The 6,877-nt window shown below is 40.0% G+C and overlaps 1 long non-coding RNA gene across 2 annotated transcripts in view; it reads left to right on the forward strand.

Moving 5' to 3' along the window:
• Positions 1-6,877, forward strand: part of LOC309379679 — a 113,992-nt gene that overhangs the window by 79,127 nt on the left and 27,988 nt on the right. For both annotated transcript variants that reach the window (XR_014172590.1, XR_014172591.1), the window contains one exon: positions 4,349-4,465. This is a non-coding gene — a long non-coding RNA (uncharacterized lncRNA). The remainder of the gene's footprint in view (positions 1-4,348; positions 4,466-6,877) is intronic.

Consider the following 6,877-nt stretch of genomic DNA (forward strand, 5'->3'; position numbering starts at 1 on the left):
CTAGCAGGATGTATGTTATGGAAATATTTTGAATTGGATTTACATATGGTGAGCAAATTGGAACTTTTGATTTTTATGAGATATTCTAATGTGCATGCTCTCATATTAAGAGAGTGTAATCCTATTTGAAGATAATGAGTTTTCAATAGGCTCTGCAGTTTGAGACTACATAAAAATCTGTTCGGCTTTAACTAACCATCATTTGGGCAGAAGATTTAGAAATATTTGGGGAGATCAAACTCAGTAAGTAGACATGTTCATTCATATAAGCAGGGCATGTATGCTGCTGTCCATATATCACCCAGGACAGATTGCTGGGACTTTTTTCTTTCTTTCTTTTTTGCTTGTTTTGACACTTCGGTATTTATTTTGCTGCAGGCTGACCATTAATCAGGAGACAGCTTAATGGTGGAGATGGGCACTTCAGACATTACTCAAGGCACTCTCAGCCCATACAGATATATATTCCATATATACTAAAATGGCTATAAGTATGACAAGCTAAGATGCTCATCAAAGCCTTCCTCCTGGTAGCATGGTATCCCCTCCCCCATTGCTCACAAAATACCTTACTTTGATTGGTTCATTTGTTTTGAGAGATTCCATGCCATCAACTAATTCTGAAGAGGTGACATCAAGATCAGACAATCTGAAAGGCTGCTGGGAAAAGACATATTTGTGATCACCTCCCAGATTTTTTTCTACCTGATACGTATTTTTTTAAAAAAATAGCACTGTGTATCTTTGTTGCAGTGGGCCTGTTTTACTCTCACAAATGAACATTTAGAGCTGCTGAATCAGGCCAGTGGTCTATTTAATCCAATATTTTGTTCTCACAGTAGCCAATCACAAGCAACCATATTCTGTGGGGTTCCCCATTAATTATTAGTTTTAACTTCCTAGTTCTTTGTGACTGTTATATTTTGAATAATTACTATTATTCCCTCCCACCCCACCAACTGGTACTTTTGAATATAGAGATTTGACTAGTCATTATGACTAAAAGTCATCAACAAAACTATCTTTCACAAATCTATCTACTGTAGTCCCCTTTTAAAAGGTATCTAAAACTGAGTTAGTGGCCATTATCTTGAAGTAATGAATTAGCATATGTTAAGTAAGGATGGTTTTTTCCCCTACCTTGAACAGACCCAGAGGGATTATCCCCTAGAGGGACATTGCTGAGAAGAGTCAGAAGTTGTATTTATTGGGATAGGTGGGTGGAATTAGGGTCCTATTAAGAGCTATACAATGCTATACAATTATACAGTCCTTGTTTTTAAAAGCATAGTTTGTCTGCACAGTCTCCAGCTCAATGTTATCCATTTTTTAGATGAGGCAGCCAAAACTGTTTGCCATGACACCATGGTGCTTCCAGAATGTCACTATTTGGGGGCAGGATACAATCACATAATCGGCAAATTCAGGTTGCACAATTGTAGTTGATTGGGAACTCACATGCAACAAACCCCCTTCCCTAAAAAGATCAGAGTTTTTACACTACTAGACTTGAGATCTTTCTGCAGGTCCTGCAAGACAGAGCTGTTCCACCAGGCATTTGACCCACCTCCTTCTGTAATCCTCATAGAACTCTAGCCCAATGGTTGCCATTAATTTGATTCAGAATTGATTTTAGAATGTATTTTAATTAATTGATTGTGATTTTACATAAACTATGCTAATTTTATTGTTGTTAGCCGCTCTGAGCCCGGCATTGGCTGGGGAGGGCGGGATATAAATATTATTACTATTATTATTACAAGGAAAGTGTTGGAGAAATGTGTGAGCTAACATTTGTTTTGGCACAACATCATCTAACCACCCCACAAACACCTGAGGATGTGCTCATTCAATAGCCAACATTATTGAATATCTTTGCAAACAAATCAATAAACAGGTCATCTGGAAGCACCCAAAATCATTTCTAAATTAAACAGCACTGGTTTCATTACACGGAATTTTACCTACTTACTCCATCTCAGTTCTCAAAACAGTTAATTTATCCCCTTGCACATTTTGACTAATGTTGTCATCTTCCCTGCTTCTGAAGCTTTGAACTTTTGGCAAGGGATTTCATCAAAAGTTGTTTCCTAGAAGGGTCTGGAAACTTCTGTTTCAGTGTATCTGAAGAAGTGTGCATGCACACGAAAGCTCATACCAAGAACTAACTTAGTTGGTCTTTAAGGTGCTACTGGAAGGAATTTTTTTTGTTTTGACTATGGCAGACCAACATGGCTACCTATCTGTGTTACTTTTTTAAAAAATATGTCTATTATATCACCTCTCATCCACACATTTAGCAAATCTTTTGTACACTGACAAAGAATATTGTGTGCTGTAGTTGTTGTTTTCCTTCTCTCATTCTCATAGTCTCAAGAAATCATATAATGTTATCACGACAGAGCTGTCCTCAAAAAATGTACTGCCTGAAAATATCTCCTGGCAATATCACTCCCTGGACTGCTGCAGTAATGGACTTCTGTGCTGTAGGCACAACCTAAAAGAATGTTATACCCTTTGAGGACAGAAGGCAAACAGCTTGATAGCCATCGTCCACCAGCAGTGTCTTGGTAAACATTCTCAACCAGCAACATCTGCACCAGTTAAAACATCAACCTGACAAACTTGCATTTTCATTTCAATTTTCTTGTATGCTTTCTTGGTGAATGCATATTGTGCATCTTAATGAAGCCTCCTCTCCCCATGTCCCAGTGGTCTTTAAAAGAGTTCAGTCTCAATCATCAGCATAATGAAGGAGAGAAATAAGCATCATATAAACTCACCAGGGTCATTGGCGTAGACCTTACACACCCTGCAGAATCTTTTCTGCTGGAAACAGATCACTAAAGGGAGACCCAGTCGCAATGGGTGAAGTGCTTTTGCAGTTTATTAAAGCATTTGAATATACATAAACTAAAATCTACTGCCAGGTTGAATTTTCCATGATGGACATCCACATACCAGTGCCAAGATGAGGTACAATATTTGGCACTTGATCTAATGTCACTCAAGGATATCTATCACATCTTGTAAATCAGCAGTTCGTGACTTTTAAAAATGTATTTAGTAAGTTCCTTATTTATCTGTTCATTCATCAAGTCCAGCATCCTGGCTCTGGCAGCAGCCAGTTGTTATGCATTTATATTATTATTATTATTATTATTATTATTATTATTATTATTGATTTCTTACACCACCCTTCACCAGGTGGAGCAACAATGCTCCATGCTTTCTTGAGATGTGTATCTGAATTTTCTGAATTCAGGGAATAAGCCCTTCTAGAATATGAATGATTGGGGTGGTTTTTGCCCAACTGTGCCAGGCAAACCATTTCTCACTGTCTAGGGATGGGCAATACCTGGTTTTCAACACAGCAATATATCACCATTTAAACATTGCGATATACCAATATATCACAATGTCTGAAATAAGGATGGAACTATGTAGAGGCATTGGCTGGCTTCACGGTTTTTCCCTCATTGCGATTTGTGTGTATGTGTGCGCACACACACATCATGATTCATAGTATATTACCAGTTCAAAAATTATGAAACCAATATCATGATATGGACTTGAAAATGGTTTCGATGTATATCAATATATTGCCCAGCCCTATCACTGTCACCGTTTTTGCCACAAGGAAAACTCTGTGGCAAATAATTTAGCAATTTCTAAAGATGGATTAGATAGGAGTAGAAAATGATATCTGTAACTGGCAGCTGATTATGCCAAACTCTGCCTCCTTCTGCCATCATTTTGTGTCTAGCTCAGCCTCTTCCAGTGTCAGATTTACGTATAAGCTAAAGAAGCTATAGCTTAGGGCCCCACTCTCTTGGGGGTCCAAAAAAAAATTAAAGGAAAAAAACCTGGATGTACATTTCAAAAATATAATATAAAAAACAAATAAAATAAAACCTACATACAGCAACAGTGTTTTGTGTTGTGTAGGCTCCTATTATGTAAGTAATGGGCCCTGCCTGCTTGCCTGCTCCCTAAAATATCACTGGTTTGCTCATTTCTATATTGCCTTCATTGACAAAGGACAACTGGACATATAAAGTGCCCCATTACCTTCAGTAGCATAGGGCCTCATCAAACCTAAATCTGGCCCTGGCCTCTGCACCACCATTTTGTGTCTGGTGGGCTTCAGGCATTTTCAGCTGTCTCAAGTGGGCCCTGGGGATAGACGGTTTGAGAATCCCTGGTCTAGCTTGCATGGGTTAATCTATCAGGGTGGAGCTAACAGGTAGAGGATTCTCTCTGGGGTCAGAGGGTTGGATGAAATTGCCTTATGGGTCTTTCCACACCTATAATTATCTAATTCTTTTCATTTTGTGTTTCTTTTAAGGTGTGATCCTCCTATTAATTCTGCTTCGGCAAGTCCATTGACTTTCAACAAAACTTATGCATGAATAAGTAGGTGAAGAATTGCAGCATTTGACTCCGGAATTCAGCGAAAAAGACCGTAGGTGTATTTTAGTCTATAGCTCTAATAAACACACATGGAGCTTTTTTCCACTATACCTAATAAAAAGCCAGGAACTCTGTGATTGCCAAGAATACATTTTAATGCTATTTATATATCTGCCATGCAGGTTTAAATCTATTTACCAGATAGTCTTATTAATAATGGCTTTCAGTCATATCTTTTCACCATTGACATTCATACCTGCAGTAGATCTAAGTAATCTCATCACTACCAGCAATGGAAACAAAATAAACATGCAATAAGTTATGAAAGGGTAGGGTAAACCACAAATATGAGTGTGATTTACATGGGCATGCTTCAATTTGCCACTCTGAGTCATGTCTAAATCTTTATCGGAAATGGTATAAAGTAAACCTAACCACAGCCACCTGGAATTTAATGCAGCCATCCTATTTGGAATGGAAACTTCAGCATTATAATTGCTCATTTGCTTTTCAAAGGATGGTAATCCAAATTTTGGTTTGGAGGGCAAACGTTCCCTTACCTGTATATCCCAGCCTCACCAAGAAGGGCAATAACCCATGACTTTACTTCCTTCTCCTTGCACTTAAGGGGATTGGAGAGAAAATCCAGTGCACATGGAAAGATACTGAGAAGTCCCCAAGTACAGACATATTCCTTTCTCTGACAGGGAAAATTAACAAAAAACAAGAATGAAGCAGTATGATCTGCAAAGCAAAACCTACTGCTTTTCACCTGTCATAGAAGCAGAGAACATTACTATAACATGCGGCAAGTGGGTGACTAATGGAAAGGCATGTGCATTTGCCATTTAGTTGCTTGCCCAGGGAAACTGCAACATAGCACAAGAAAGTGGCAATTTCTAGGATTGCCAAGCTCAGGGAAGTAGCTATCAAGCAAGGCTCACACATACTCACACTAGATGCAGTGTGTATGTGTCAAGTACTTGAATGACTGCACTGGAGTACCAAATGCAGAACAGAGCCCCATAGTGACATAAGTGTCCATTGTCATTGTTGTGCCTATGTCTGCAATCCTATACACATTTAGCTGAGAATAAGCCTGCTTGGACTCAATATATCAGGGCCAGCTGAGGGCTGTGTTCCCTTGTAAGCAACCTGCCAGGAGCCAAGGGTGGAGCCAGAAGCAGAAGCGATTAGATGTGTATGGTAGACTCCATTCTGGCCAGACAAAAGGCAGAGCTTGTTCACACCCACACCAATCTCTCCATCCAGGCAACCCAGCCAGTGATACCATAGCATCACATGCTGACCCAAGGCGCACTGCTTAAAGGCTGGATCTACCACCTCTTCAGCAGCCCATGGCCATGCAGCCTTGTGGTGAATAAGAGGCACTACTGGTCTCCTCCCACCCTTGTTTCCAATGTATGGCTTCACTCACCCCTTCTTCCCTGGCCAGCAGAAATACCATTTTGTGCTGCGCCTCAGATGCCAAAAGGGATTGCGCCGGCCCTGCCATTTGGGGTTAAGTCTCTTTCAAATCAGCAATTACTGTATTTGGTTTCTGTGAATGGGGCTTCTTCCATCAGTGCAGGTTGCCTGGATTGTTGTTTTTTGACAGTCCTAGCAAAGTTGCTGGAACTCTCCCTTTGTTGAGGAGACCAGATGATGGCTCTCAATAGCAGCTCTTAGCAACAGCTAAGGAAATGGGCAGAGGCTGTGCTGAAAAAGGAGAGTCATTGTAGAGAAGGGGGCCTGGCTTTCTTCCCCCGCCTCCTCCCTGCTTTGGCTGGGGATGATACAGCCAAGCCACATGTGTGAAGAAAGTGCAGGTTGGAGAGCTGGTATGTCTCGGGAAGCATCTGAGGGTGCTGTCTGCCCCATTCCCAGATCTGATGTGGGAGCTGTGAACTTTGGGACATGAGCCAGACTGTTTAATGCTTTACCTGCACCTATTCTCAGTCTGTACATTTGGAAATAAGCATAAATCTTATGAAATGCCAATACTCTAGAGGAAACCTAAAGCTTCACCCAGGAAGCTTCTCATTGCATGGAGATTTGGGGTGTCCATAACAGCATGGAATTGAAAACAAAATTTAATATATATTATTTATTTGTACTTTTTCTCTCCACTGTAATCCTGGGGCAGAGTGCATGTCCCACAAAGACATGGATTCATAATAGGAGGACAGGTCAAAAAAATTCTATACAATCTGACCCCAGTGGAAGTAAATGCATGGGGTCTTGAAATGAATAGCGGCAGTCATCTAGGCAAAACTCTCATTTTACAACTAGCAATAACTATGGAGCCTGCATTATAGTGAGGATGACTGATGAATAGCTGTATGTTAAGATAAAAATCATTTCCATTCTGATGAGCTACTCAAATTATTCTGTATGATATTAGTAGCCACTTAAGCCTTTAACGCCAGGTTTACAGTAATTGGTACTTTGAAGGAAAGTTGGT

The sequence above is a fragment of the Podarcis melisellensis genome (genome assembly GCF_964234715.1).
Source record: "Podarcis melisellensis genome assembly, chromosome: 10".
NCBI classification, from domain to species: domain Eukaryota; kingdom Metazoa; phylum Chordata; class Lepidosauria; order Squamata; family Lacertidae; genus Podarcis; species Podarcis melisellensis.